Source organism: Pan troglodytes, chromosome 3 (assembly GCF_028858775.2).
Source record: "Pan troglodytes isolate AG18354 chromosome 3, NHGRI_mPanTro3-v2.0_pri, whole genome shotgun sequence".
Lineage (NCBI taxonomy): Eukaryota > Metazoa > Chordata > Mammalia > Primates > Hominidae > Pan > Pan troglodytes.
In genome coordinates, this window is record NC_072401.2 from 38,225,203 (window position 1) to 38,240,398 (window position 15,196).

General features: G+C 40.8%; 1 protein-coding gene across 11 annotated transcripts in view; it reads left to right on the forward strand.

The window, feature by feature from the left end:
- Window positions 1–15,196, forward strand: part of TBC1D1 (TBC1 domain family member 1) — a 248,728-nt gene that overhangs the window by 12,858 nt on the left and 220,674 nt on the right. The window lies entirely within an intron of this gene.

Below are 15,196 nucleotides of genomic sequence, written 5' to 3' on the forward strand. Positions count from 1 at the left end.
TCGTAAACTGTGTAAAAATGCTACTGGCCAGTTTCCCAAGGCATAATGTTCACTTAGGCAAAGGTCATTGATAAGAACGCTGGATATGCATCTAAGTTTTGATGCGATCAGGGGTTCTTTGTGTTTTTTCCTTTCGCAAACCTCAGGTCAGATCTGATTAGCTTGTTATTATCACATGATATGGCTGAAAAAAAATATGAGACATGGTAAAAGCTCTGCTCTTTCCTCGTTCATTTGTGCTTGCTTTGTTATTAGCATTCGTTGTAGTTCTGGGCAGGACTCATTTGAAGATGCTTGCCCATTTTATGAGGATTAGCTTAGAAAAAATTGAAAATATAATGCAAATAGCAACTTTCTCAGTTGGGCTCAGGGCTCCACAGCTAACCCCATGGACTGTGGAGTCTTGCCGTTGTTTTGGGTGCCAAGCAAGCCAAGTCACATGTGACTCAAGCTGTCTGCCATACGTACAGGGCAAGGATGCGAGTGTCAATCCACATGTTAACTGTCAGTGAAGCCTTGAAAGCTTCTCTTATTTTCAAGGTTAAAATCTGAATAGAAATGCTAAAGTTTTCTCTCTGCACTCCATTAGGTTATTTTATGTACTCTCTAGGGTGTAAGAACCTTATTTAGAAATTAATGTTCTTGGTATCAAGTAGATGCCCTTTTGCTTGTTCATTTGTTGGTTCTTCTAGTCATTCAGAATTGCTGTTGCAGGCACTGTTGGAGATGATATTAGCAGTGGCTTGTAGGAAGGCAGGAGCATCAGTGGGGAATAGGACCAGGTGATCTACGTATAGGACATAATGGAAGGACTGAGAAGGGAGCCTAACACACACCCAAAGGGTAGAGAAGGCTTTGTGAAATAAACGCTAATATGGAGCTCAAAACCACCATTTCACTCACAAAATCAAACTCTCCTATTATAAATCATTTCATGTTATTGTCCATGCATCTCAAGTGGGCACGGCAGCATCAGGCTTGGAGATTCAGAGGGACTAACTTCCTGTACTCTAATCCTACTTCTGCACCCATAAACTGGGTGGCCTCAGGCAATTGAGTCTGTTTTCTTATCTGTTAAATGGGGATAATTACAGTATTTATCCAATAGAGTTGCTGGAAAGACTAAATGAGGTAGCACTGGACCTGAAACTTAGTAAGCATTTATAGCCATAAAGACATTTTCATTCAAGAAAATTTTACTAGAGGCAGATTATATGCTAATTTCATTTCACGTCTTAGGTAAAAAGAAACATGATACCTAGATGAGTGCCTTCAGCTTTCAAAGATGAGATTCTGGTCATCTTTGAGGAACATTTTAAAAACTACATGTATAACTTAATGGCTCCTATTATTTGGACGAATTCCAGAATGAAAATGAGAGGACTGAACAGCCTGTACCTCAGTCCAGCTCTATACAGTATTTGGACTGAATTTCCTTGGGGAGAGTTTGTGCGTGGAATCGTTGTTCGGCATTTTACACATTTGACTCTTTCCCAAAATCTTTTACGGCCATCTGAGAACAGGCTTCTGGCCAGTCATTCGGATGCCTGACAAGAGAAAGAGATTTATAACCAAATTCTGTAATTGGGACTTCCAGTCTTTCCCCAAGTAGAGAACTGGACTTACTCTATATGCTAAAAACCCATGGTTGAAATATGAATTAGTTCTTAAGTGATTTTTGGCTTGCATACCATTTTTGCAAACATAAATTGTCATTACTCTGCTCATTTAATAAAAGAATAATTTGTAGCATAGGTATATACCTCAATCAGTGATTTTGTTGTTGGAAACAGAACAGTAAATCACACTGGCCATGATGCTAACAGCGTGATAGATTTTCTGTTCTTGGGACACCAATGTCACTGTATCTCATAGCGAAGGATTATCTGCTGTAGGAGCATTCTCTTGACTACTTATAACATTTGCTGGGTGAAATAATTCTCCAGGTTAAGGCCTCTTCTAAACAGATGAGGTCAGCACTAACTGCATTTGCCAGAGAAGACATATGCATTTACTGCCAGCATCATAAACACAAAACTACAGTTTGCAAGGAAACCCTTTGACCAGCATCTAATTAATTCACTGAGTAATGTCTTGGGAGAAGAGGCATGTAAAGGAACAATTTTATAAGCATGCCATGAGATTGTTTTCTATTGTATGTTCCGTAGAATATGAGGAAACTTCAAAACATTTTGTGGAAAAATGGAATTAAAAAGTAAAAAACACATATATACATAAGCTTTATTTCTCAAGATAAACTTTATCAAGTTCAAGCCACTTTTGTAAGCAATGTTAACAGCCATTGAGTCGGTCTCTAAAGAACTGAGGGTCCTGGGAATTTAACCATGTTTATACAGTCTTTTATACATTATTAACTGGAGAAAAATTGGCGCTCTTTAAAGATTTTCTAAAATTGAGAAGCAAAAGGACGTCAGAAGGAGCCAAATTAGGCCTGTAAGGTGGATGCCTAATGATTTCCCATGGAAACTCTTGCAAAATTGCTGCTGTTTGATGAGAGGAATGAGCAGGAACATTGTCATGGTGGAGAAGGACTCTGGTGAAGCTTTCCCAGGCGATTTTCTGCTAAAGCTTTGGCTAACTTTCTCAAAACTCTCATGATAAACAGATGTTATCATTCTTTGGCCCTCCAGAAAGTCAACAAACAAAATGCCTTGGGCATCCCAAAAAACTATTGCAACCATTTGCCCTTGACCAGTCCACTTTCGCTTTGACTGGACCACTTCTGCTCTCAGTAGCCATTGCTTAAATTTGGCTTGATCTTTAGGATTGTGCTAGTAAAACTATGCTTCATCACCTGTTACAATTCTTTGAAGAAATGCTTCAGGATCTTGATCCCACCCGTTTAAAATTTCCATTGGAAACTCTGCTCTTGTCTGCAGCTGATCTGGGAGCAATGGTTTTGGCACCCATCTAGTAAAACATTTGCTCAGTGTTAATTTTTCATCCAGGATTGTGTAAGCTGAACCAGCAGAGATGTCTATGATATTGGCTAGTTGGTCCTCTTCAATGAGGGCATGAACAAGATGAATATTTTCCTCAAACAATTATCTGGATGGTCTGCTGCTGCAGGCTTCCTCTTCAATATTGTCTCGTCCCTTCTTTTTTTTTTTTTTTTTTTTTTTACCCCTTGAGACACAGTCTTGTTCCGTTGCCCAGGCTGGAGTGCAGTGGCCCGATTTCGGCTCACCGCAACATCTGCCTCCCAGGCTCAAGTGATTCTCCTGTCTCAGCCCACCAAGTAGCTGGGATTACAGGTACACATGATCATGCCTGGCTAATTTTTGTATTTTTAGTAGAGACGGGGTTTCACCATGTTGGCCAGGCTGGTCTCGAACTCCTGACCTCAAGTAATCCACCTGCCTTGGCCTCCCAAAGTGCTGGAATTATAAACACGAGCCACCACACCTGGCCTCATCCTTTCTTAAAATGAGTTATACATTTGTAAACTGCTGATTTCTTTGGACATTGTGCCTATAAACTTTTTGTAAAGCATCAGTGATTTCACCGTTCTTCGACCCAAACTTCACCATAAGTTTGATGTTTCTTCTTGCTTCGATTTTAGCAGGATTCATGTTTCTCTGATAGGGGGTCTTTTCAAACTGATGTCTTATCCTTCTTAGAGCCTCATCCCAGATCCTGTTCAGACATGCTACAAGTTAATACAAGTTTATTTGGTGCCAAAAAATGGAAATCCATGCATAGTTTTTAAATAATATGCATTTTTCATGAACTTTTTGAAGACCCCTTGTATACTTAAACTGCTCCACATGGAAAAGCTTCCGTGATCAAATGCAGTAAGGCAGCATCTCAAACATTTTGCTCTAAGGATTTCTTTTCACTCCACAAAGTTGTTAAGGATCCCAAAGACCATCGGTTTATTTGGGTTATATCTACTAATATGTACTCTATTAGAAATTAAAACTCAGATATTGTAAAGATATTAATTTGTTAAAAAACTAAAGTAATAAACATCTACATGTTAACATGTTTTTGTGAATAACTATGTCTTCCAAAAAATATTTAGTAATAAGAGTTTTACATTTTTTCAAATCTCCTTAATATCTGAATTAATAGAAGATAACTGGATTCTCATAGCTGATTCTCTATTCATTCTGTTGTGATGGATTGTTTAATTGAGTATATGAAGAAAATTTGGCCTCACACTGCTACATAGTAGGAAAATGGAGCACTATATCCATAGCCTTTTTAGAAAACTGTGGATCTTTTTATTTAATGCTATAACTCGACAAGTGGTAGTTTTTAGAAGGTTAGCTGTAATATGAAATCTGAAACTATATCAAAGTATTTTTTGCACTTTATTATATTAAAATCCATTGATCTATCTAGCAATTTTTTTTTCTTTGAGACGGAGTTTCATCTGTTGCCCAGGCTGGTGTGCAATGGTGAAATCTTGACTCACTGTAACCTCTGCCTCTCGGGTTCAAGCGATTCTCCTGCCTCAGCCTCCCAAGTAGCTGGGATTACAGGCATGCGCCACCACCCTGGCTAATTTTGTATTTTTTGGAGACACGGGGTTTCACCATGTTGGTCAGGCTGGTCTCAAACTCCTGACCTCAGGTAATCCACCTGCCTCAGCCTCCCAAAGTGCTGGGGTTATAGGCATGAGCCACTGCACCCAGCCTGTCTAGCACTTTAATAAATCTTTTAAGCAGCTATGATTCTGTACCATCACGCATCAACAATTTGGAAAATATTGGTTCACTGAGTTATGCATACCACACTCTGAGAACTGCTCTTCTAGGGAAACACTGTATTTTCTATTTTCCTCTTGAGTTGTATGTTAGTGCATTAAAAGCTCTGAAAATTCCTGTAGCAAGACAAGTTGCCTAACCTTGTTTAGACTAATTTTCCCCAAATGTATGAGACCATATTTAGTAATAAGAGTTTTACATTTTTTTCAAATCTCCTTAATGTCTGCATTAATAGAAGATAACTGGATTCTCATAGCTGATTCTCGTTCATTCTGTTGTGATGGATCATTTTAATTGAGTATATGAAGACCGTAGGTTACATTTTCTCCTAACACCCATGAACGTCCCTCAGAATGTGTGAACACAGTGGCATAAGGTCCTGGGTTAAAATGTAGTGTTGCCTTTGAGTCCATGGTAAGTGAACATGGTAAGTAAATGGATGTATCCACTCTGGAAACTGATGGTTGCATGAGTGACCCTGACTAGATCTTTACCTCATCACATCCCAAAGAAATCAAGAGTCTGCCCAGACTCAGACCTAGAAACATTCTCAAGTCTAAGAAAATCATCTCGGGGTTCTTCTTCTCTCCAGTTCTTCAGCCTTGTCTCTTCTACAAAATCTCTACTCAGAAGAAAATCCAATCTGCCCCTCATACTGATTGTCATTTTAGATCATTCATAAAAGTAATTGCATTTTCATTCTTTTCTTTATCCACGGAGGAAAAAGCTCTGCTTCCTTTAAAGGGACTTTCCAGCACTGAGGAGCAGGTAGCAGAAGTGTTAGGCTGGGGCTTCTGACATTACATGGTGCTGTTTTACATCAGTCAAAGGAAAGAGGGGATTTTGAGTGGGAAATGGCAGGGGTTCTTGAGGTGGTAATAGGTGGAGAAGTGCAGGCTGGTGTGTGGTCGAGGGCAGTGGGCAGAGTGTGTGCCGGGCCCAGGGTAAGTCAGAGACAGTGTACATGGAAGTATTTTTGGTGTAAGCGCCTTTTTTGGGGGGGTCTCTCTCTGTCGCCAAGGCTGGAATGCAGTCGTGCAATCTTGGCTCACTGCAACCTCTGCCTACCGGGTTCAAGAGATTCTCCTGCTTCAGCCTCCTGAGTAGCTGGGATTACAGGCGCCCGCCACCACTCCCAGCTAATTTTTGTATTTTTAGTGGAGATGGGTTTTCACTATGTTGGCCAGGCTTGTCTCGAACTCCTGACCTCAAGTGATCCGCCCGCTTCCGCCTCCCAAAATGTTGGGATTACAGACATGAGACACTTGTACCTGGCCATGCCAAATGTTTTTTAACTGGCATTTCTTATCGCACTCGAAATATGTCATGGCTCTTCAAGCACTGTTCCCGACTCTAATAAGATTGTGATCCTCTGGATTTGGTGTCCACTCTGAACACGGCGTGGGTGTTTAACAACTGTGACGGGACAGATGTCATTAATGTGAAAATGCTCGCAGCCTTCCCCTTTTCCACCCTGCTAAAAGAATCTGGTAATTGCTAGCCTGGTTCCTCCCTCTCCCAAAAAGGAAGTCTTATTTCTTGCTGGGAGAAAGGCTAAGTTTGAGGGGGAACAGTGCGATACAGGAGCATGGGGCCTGGGTGGAGCGGGGGAGAGTGAAACAGAGCAGCTGCGTGGGAAACAGACATGTAGAAATTGACTTTATTAAACGTCGCTGGAGAAGATGTATTTGGATTCCTTTTAATGTCCTTTGACAAAACGGGTTTTCTTTTCTATGATTCTTGGCAATGAAGCTGCATTTCTTGAAGGTGACACATATCTGAGACTGAACCGTGTGGGCTCCCTTACCACTAATTTTAAGACTACTTGACTCTTTGTAGATTTGATTTTAAACCAATAAAATCAAATTGTTTCCTTTTGAAATTTCCTGTAAGGAACCAGTGTATTCTTGCATGAGGCCCTGTAAGCACATCGCCTTTCCCAGTAACGGCATGGGACCTAGGGCCTCCTCACCCAGCCTCTCTGGCTGCATATTACCTCGCATATTAAACAAGAAGGCAGTCTGAAGCTGTTTTCTTGTGATTAGCAGGAGTCCATCCCCCGTATCAAAAGCCATTGTTGCCTTGGCTGAGTTTTATTACTGAAATGTAAAAAAATTTTGAAACTTTATTTTTGAGTGTCGCTTTGTATCAGTTTGTATTTTACCCATTATTAATTTGTTTTAATAATTCACCATCTGCTTGGAATTTTAAGTTAGCCACTTAATATATGCACCATTACTTCAGGATTTTCAATAGAGCCTGGCTTCAATTGCATCTCTTGCTTGGCTGTTATATTTGCCGGCTCATTGCTTTCTTTCTTCGCTAGAGTGAAGATCGAAGATTACAACACAGAGCTAGAGCATTTTGTTTCTGAGGGTGATTATTTTGAAGAACATAGTATTATTTTTCAAATATTCTCACCTCTTCCCCCTTCTACATTTGGTCATAATTTCTAAATTTCAAACATTTGTCTCTTTTGCTACACAGGTAATGATTCTGAGGGGGTCTTGTTAGGTATGTTTTGGAGGACTTCTTACCTATATTAAATTTCCACTGGGCACCTTTAATCCCAGCCTGATTTATTATGTAAATTTTCATTTGGGGTCCCATGCAGCAGCTATGACTCAGTGCAGTGTATCCATGTCAGCTAATCAGCACTAGACCGTCTGTCACACTAGACAGAAGTTGGTTGCTGGGTGCAAGGGCTGGCAGGAGTTTTTTCGTCTATAAAAAGAATGTCCGGGACTGCATGAACTCCGAAGTATTTGTTGGAAGGTTTGGGTTCTTAACACCGGATTGATTACCTAATTTATTTTTGACTTTGAAAAATGAGTCTGTGGGCTCCAGAAGCACACACCTTGTGATAGATGCTTAATTTTTTAAAGTCTTTTTATTGTTTTACACATATGACTTTATATAGCTTCGCATTTTTTACCAAAGGCTTTGAGTTTGATAATTATTTTTTAAAATAAATCCATCCCTAAGAATAGACTTTACAAGTGTCTTGCACCTAAAGTTGACTTGCATCTTAGGCAGATTTATTTATAGCTTAGACCTTTACTGTCCCGTACAGTAATCAGTAGTCATTTGCAACTACTGAGCACTTGAAATGTGACCAATCTGAAATGAGATATGCTGTAAGTATAAAAAACACAGTGGATTTTAAAGACTTCATTTGAAAAAATATGTAAAAATCTCAATAGTTTTTTTATAATGATTACATGTTGAAATAATATTTTGGGTATATTGGGTTAAATAAATTACATGACTAAAATTAATTTTACTTATTTCATTTTTACCTTTTAAAAATATGCTTACTAACAGAAAGATAAACTTTGCATGTTCTCACTTATTTATGGGAGCTAAAAATTAAAACAATTGAACTCATGGAGATAGGAAGTAGAATGATGGTTACCAGAGACTGGGAAGGGTAGTCGGGGCTGGGGAGTGAGGGGAGATGGTTAATGGTACAAAAAAAAAATAGTTAGAAGAATAAATAAGATTTAGTATTTGATACAACGGAGTGACTATAGTCAATAATAATTAATTGTACATTTTAAAACAAAAGAGTGTGATTGGATTGTTTGTAACACAAAAGATAGATGCTTGAGGTGATGGATACCCCATTTATCCTGATGTTGTTGTTACACATTGTATGCCTGTATCAAAATATCTCATGTACCACACAAATATATATACCTACTATGCACCCACAACATTTAAAAATAAAAAATATTTTAAATATAATTTTTAAAAATAAAGTGTGCCTACTAGATAATTTTAAACTACGTATGTAGCTTGCATTCTGTCTCTTCCCGTTAGCCATGGACTAGACTAGCTTCCTAAAAAGTATTTCCAGAAGTAATAGGAATATTCATCACAGAGTGACCGTAGGTTCTCCCCTCCTTCTTTTTTTTTTTTTTTTTGGCTGCCTTTCATTTGTTAATGATAGAATTTTGCTCAGAGTTCTTCCATAAAGGTCACTTAAGTCTAGAAATATATTGCAGTGGATCAGAGCCATGTGGGCCACCATTTTAGGATATACTGAAGTAGCGAAATCTCTTGTTTCTCGCTTTTCTCTCTTCTGAATACCTTTCCTCCCTTTGGAGGCTCAGGCATCCACCCTACTCATTGTGGTCTGTCAGCTTCAACCCACAACCACAGAAGGTGCCGTGCAGGGCTGGCCTGGCACTGGGAAAACTTCAGAAGACACTGGATTGGGGTTGAGATTTGGGGGAGGAGGCTGATGCAGGATTTTAGGGAAAGAGGTGGACTTGAGTGTGGTTGCCGATGTGCATCTGAAGAGTGATTTGGTGGCTGCCCATCCTGCAGGGACCCTTTCCTGGCCGCTTTCATTCTGACCATGCATTGGAAGTTGTCATTTCTTAAGATCAGGTGATGTAGGTATTTGAAATTTTGCAGGTTTGGTGTTCATTGATTTATTGGAATACTACCAATGTGTTGGTCATGTGTTTTGCTGGGTGCTGGGGTACAAAGCCAAACAACGCATGTTTGTGCCCTCAAGAACTATAATGGTGTTTTATGTGACAAATATAAGTTCTGAATGCCATATTTTCAGGAGTTAGCAAACATCTGCAAGTCAGGAAGAAAAAATTTGGGAGAATAGGAGGAGGGCTAGTGTAATAAATGCCTGCAGTTGTTTGAAAAGCTTCATGTACAAAAAGCAAGGGACAAACTATGAATTGCTCCAGAGGGCAGAACTAGGAACAGTAGAAATTTGTAGAGAGATTTTTGGCTCTTCCTGAGTATAATAGCCATCTAATAATTACATAGGTTATACTGAACAGTGGACATGGATGGATCTTGTCTCAGGACTTTCGCAAGTCATTCTCTATTTCCACACTTCCCAGTCTAAGGAACATCCTACCTGACAATGCTCCTCTCTCTGTTTCAGACAACTAAAGTCGCTCCTAAATTCATTTCATGTTGAAGGGAAGTTGTTCCCTGTAATATCTAGCTGTTCATCGTAGATGTATCTTCTGAAAGGACTCAGGGTAAATGTAATTTATTTTCCATGGGACATTCGAGTGGGTTTTAAAGGCCTACTGGCAGTTTCCCAGGCCAATGGATTGGGTGAGGATTGGATGTATGCTGTAAGTAGAAGATATAGCATGTGCCATGCCATAGCAGGATGGGGAATGATGAGATGCCCACTGTAGCTGGGCCTGCTGGGTTAGAGTTTTACAACTTGCATGGTCAGAGATGAGATAGGAAGGAAGGGCTAAGGCCAGATTTTACAGGGCTTTGTATGCCTTGCTGAAGGAGTTGGACAGTCCCCTGAGAAAGAAAGTTGCTGCTGTGGTCTGAATGTGTCTTCTCCAATATGTCTGTGTTGAAACTTAATGATCAATGTAATAGTATTAAGAGGTGGGGTCTTTAAGAGATGATTAGGTCATGTGGGCTCCTCCCTCGTGAATGCTATTATGACCCTATAAAAGAGGCTTCATGAAACATATTAAGCCCCCCTTCCTTCTTCTACTATGTGAGGATGCAGCAACAAAGCTCCATCTTGGGAGGAGAGACTCAACTCTACCAGACACCAATCCTACCTGAGCCTTAATATTGGGCTTCCCAGCCTCCAGAACTGTGAGAAATAAATTTCTGTGCTTTATAAATTACCCAGTCTCAGGTATTTTGTTATGGCAGCACAAACAGACTAAGACAGTTGCTATTAGAAGCACTGATCAGGGAAGTGAAATGGTTGAATTTATTTGGAGAATTTGGTGTGAAGGATGGAATAGAGGGATGAGAGACAGATGAGGGAAACCAGTTAGGAGGCTAGCACAGTAGTCGATATGAAAACTCAAGAAGCATCTTACCCACAGCATAATTAGGAAGTAGCTTGTTCTTGCTGAGTCCATGCTGATGTCTTCTGATCACTTTCCCCTCAATACCCAACAGAGTTTTAATAGTCTGTTGGTCTCCAGTGGAAGAGAAAGTCAGACAGATCCTAATTCTCTGTCCTATTGATGCTTATATGCTTGGTTCCTAAGGAATGGTATGAAAAATAACATAGAAGTGAAATTCCTAATCTGATTCTGCTCAGCCTTCTAAAAAATATATTCATGGAGGGCTGGGCACGGTGGCTCATGCCTGTAATCCCAGCACTTTGGGAGGCTTAGGTGAGTGGATCACCCGAGGTCGGGAGTTCAAAACAAGTCTTACCAACATGGAGAAACCCCATCTCTACTAAAAATACAAAAATTAGGCAGGTGTGGTGGCACATGCCTGTAATCCCAGCTACTCAGGAGGCTGGGGCAAGATAATCACTTGAACCCAGGAGGCAGAGGTTGCAGTGAGCTGAGATCACACCATTGCACTCCAGCCTAGGCAACAAGAGTGAAACTCCATCTCAAAAAAAAAAAAAAAAAAAAAAAAAAAATATATATATATATATATATATATATATATATATATATATATATACACATATTGGGATATCTCCCATATCACCCTCCAATGACCCCACATCCCATTCCAGCTCCCTCCAGTTACTGGCCCAATTTTTTTTTTTTTCCTTCAAGAGTTATAGTGGCTACCTTCACCTGCACTCCCTTGCCTTTTCTTTTGTTTACCAGCTGGGCTTCTGACCTCATCATTCCACTAAAATTGCTCTTATAATGTCACAAGCCACCTAGAGCTTGTGAGATATAGTGGTCCCTTCTTTGTACTTTTCTTATGCAACTTCTCAGTAGCTTTTGTCATAGTTTGGCAAGAGAATGTTTCTTCTATCTTGAAACACTCTCTTTTGGCTTTTGGAGAACCACACCTGCCTGTTTTTCCTTCAACTTCCTGGTAGTCTCTACCCAGTCTTCTTTGCTTCTACCTCTTCTTCTCAATTCTGATTTTTATGTCCCCTGAGAACTTGGTCTCCTACATTTCTCTTCTGGACACCCTTCCAGATGAACTCATCCAGTCTTACAGTGTTAACTACCACCTAATTGATGGTAACTCTCAATTGTTAATCTATTACTTCAGACTCTTTGAAGAGCTCCACACTTCTCTATTCAACTGCCATTGTGACTTTTCTAGTTGGCTGTTAACTACACATCTCAAACTCAACATGGCTAAAGTAGAACCCTTGATTCCACTCCCTGCAATCTGTTTCTTTCCCAGTCTTCTTCTATAGCTCTAAGTGGTGATGACTGTTGCTGCAGCCAAATCCTAGGAGTCATCTTCGATTTCTCTTTTTCCATTATCCCTCATCCAAATTATTCAACCCATTGCAAATACACCACTTCCTTTGCCCTGTTACAGAGCCCAAGCCCGAGGTGCCATTATATCTTATCTGGACTACTGCAGCGTCTCCAAACTCATCCCTCTGTTTCTGTTCCTGCTTATTCTTTCCACCAGACATCCAACGACATCTTTTAAAACCCAATGAAATCATGCCATTCCCCTGCTCAAAACCTCTCCAGTGGCTTCCCCAGTACTTAGACTAAAGTCCTGTATCTTTGCTGGGGCCTATCATGTAGACTTCATCTCCCACACCCTTCCCGTTGCTCTCTGGACTCCAGCCACCCTGGTGTTTATATTGCTCAAACATGACAACCTCATTCTTCACCTGGGATCTTTGCATCCGCTGTTGCCTCTGCCTGGAAGCATGGCTGCTTCCTTAGGTCACTATGGACTCAGCTCAAACCTCGCCCTCTGGCCACCCACTCAAAAGTAGCCCCACACTAAGCAATATCACTTCATCCAGTTTTAATGCCTTCATATTACTCATCATTATCTGAAATTATCTTGTTCAGATATTATCATTATCCAAATTATCTTGTTCGGAATCATATGCTTCCATGTTAACCACCTACTTACCTGCCTGAGCTCTAAGAGAGCAAAGCTTTGCCTGTCTTCTTCACTGCTAGTCCCTGGCACCTGGAACAGTACCTGGCACATAGTAGATACTTCATGAATGAATGAATGAATGTTACCTTTTTGTATTAATTCTTGAGGATGTACTCTTCCTTTCTATTTTTTTTAACCTGATATCATCTAGAAGCTCCTGTATTAGTCAGCATTCTCCAGGGGAAACAGAACCAATAGGATACACATCATAAAGTACTGGCTCACATGATTATGGAGGCTGAGAAATCTCATGATCTGCCATTTGCAAGCTGGATACCCAGATAAGCCAGTGGTGTAGTTCAAACGCCTGAGAGCTGGAGAGCTGAAGGCATAGATTCCAGTTCAGTCTGAATGTCTGTGAGCTGGGAGAACCAAGGGAAGGGGAAGATCAGTGTCCCAGCTCAAGCAATCAGGTAGAGAGCAAATTTAACCTTGCTCTGTTTTTCTTCTATTCCAGATCTTGAGGTATTGAAATATACACTTTAACATTGGGGAGGGCTGTTGCTTTACTCAGCCTGCCAATGCTAATCTCTTCTAGAAACACCTTCACAGACATACCCCAGAAATAATGTTTAACCAGATATCTGGACATCCCATGGCTTAGTCAAAATTAAGCATCATCACGTCCCCTTTGCACCCATATTAATTTATTTCCTCATTTTTCCTTTCCTCCTTCATCAGGACAGACTCCTGTTGTTCAGCCAGGATTTTGTTCTTAGAAGCCACCCCTCTCTCCTGAGCTTCTTTCCCTTAGAGTTTTGTTCATGGGGTAATGGTCATCGTCTCTCAGCTCTTTGAAATCTGCACCATTCTCTTCTTTGGTTTTTATGAATGCAAAATTTTCTTGGCATTTATTGGTGACAGTGGTGGAAGAGATGTCATGAAGGCTGAGCAGCCTTTACTGTTGAGAAAACCCTTGTGTGTAGATTAAGTCCTTTTAGATGCAACTGGAGCCCACTTTCTTGGCATCCATCTTTTTATTCTGAAATGCTTTTTCTGATTATACAAGGGTTTATGCTAAATGTAAGAAATGCATTCATACAAAAGAATTAGAGGTACAAGTTTCCCCTGACTCCCATCTCCTAGAGGGAAACCAACATTAAGAGACTGGTGTATATCTTTATACATTTTACTGTCTTATTTATAGCAACAAATGTTTCTGTATGAAATCATTTTTTATATCCTTTTCTACCATTTCTTTTATAACTCAGCTCTCTCTCTTGTTCTCTCTCTCTGTATGTGTGTGTGTATATATATGTGTATATATATACACATATATATATATACATATACTTTAAACATCTTTTTATGGTGATAGAGGTGCATCGTTTTTAGCAATTTTGTAGTTGTCCCCTGTATGAAGCAGGGGGAAAGGAAGGGCTAGTTTCATGACTGAAGCAGAGCTGCTGTTTGGGCAAGAACATCATCTTTATTTAGCTTTCATAAACCATCTTGGTTGTGAAAAGACAGCACAGCCAGGATGGGCTGAAAGTGCTTGGGGATGTCTAATCTGCTTAGCATAAGCAACCAACAAGATTCTGGAGAAAGTCAGGACTCAAGAGTATGCAAATCAGGAGCCAAAGTCAAATTCCTATTTTTGATGGTGAGCAGGGGGAATGACTAGTCTTTTAACAACGGGAGGGCTGATGTTTAGCTTTTAGTTAGCTGCTACTGTTTTGTTTTGTTTTGTTTTGTTTAGTTTTCTTGAGACAGTCTCACTCTGTTGTCCAGGCTGGAGTGCAGTGGCGTGATCTCTGCACACTGCAACCCCTGCTTCCCAGGGTCAAGATATTCTCCAGCCTCCGTCTCTTGAGTAGCTGGGATTAGAGGCACATGCTACCATGCCCAGCTAATTTTTGTATTTTTGGTAGACACGGGATTTCACCATGTTGGCCAGGCTGGTCTTGAACTTCTGACCTCAAGTGATTCGCCTGCCTCAGCCTCCCAAAGTGCTGGGATTACAGGCGTGAGGCACCATGCCTGGCCTGCTGCTATGTTTTGTATGTTGCCACAGAGTGTCTGAGTATCTCACTCCCTCCTCTGTGGCCTCCCTTTGCTCATTTCCCCAAATACCTATTACAGTTTACCACATATAAGAAGTTGTGTGGGCCAGGCATGGTGGCTCAAGCCTGTAATCCCGGCACTTTGGGAGGCCAAGGCAGGTGGATCACATGAGGTCAGGAGTTCAAGACCAGCCTGGCCAACATGGTGAAACCCCGTCTCTACTAAAAAATACAAAAATTAGCTGGGCGTGGTGGCAGGAGCCTGTAATCCCAGCTACTCGGGAGGCTGAGGCACGAGAATTGCTTGAACCCGGGAGGTAGAGGTTGCAGTGAGCCGAGACTGCGTCATTGCACTCCAGCCTAGGCGACAGAGCTAGACACCTTCTCAAAATAAATAAACAAATAAAAGAAGTTGTGTAAGCACTATTTGTGAACATCAAAGAAAGGCTCTGTGTGGTGTGTCTATCCACAGTAGATGGGGAAGGAGGAGCCATGGGAGGCCGCACAGGGCAGAGAGCCAGGATTCACTGGGGCAGGGAATTGGACTAACTGTGGACTCCCAAGAACCCCTAGAGAGTTTGGGATGGATGCCGG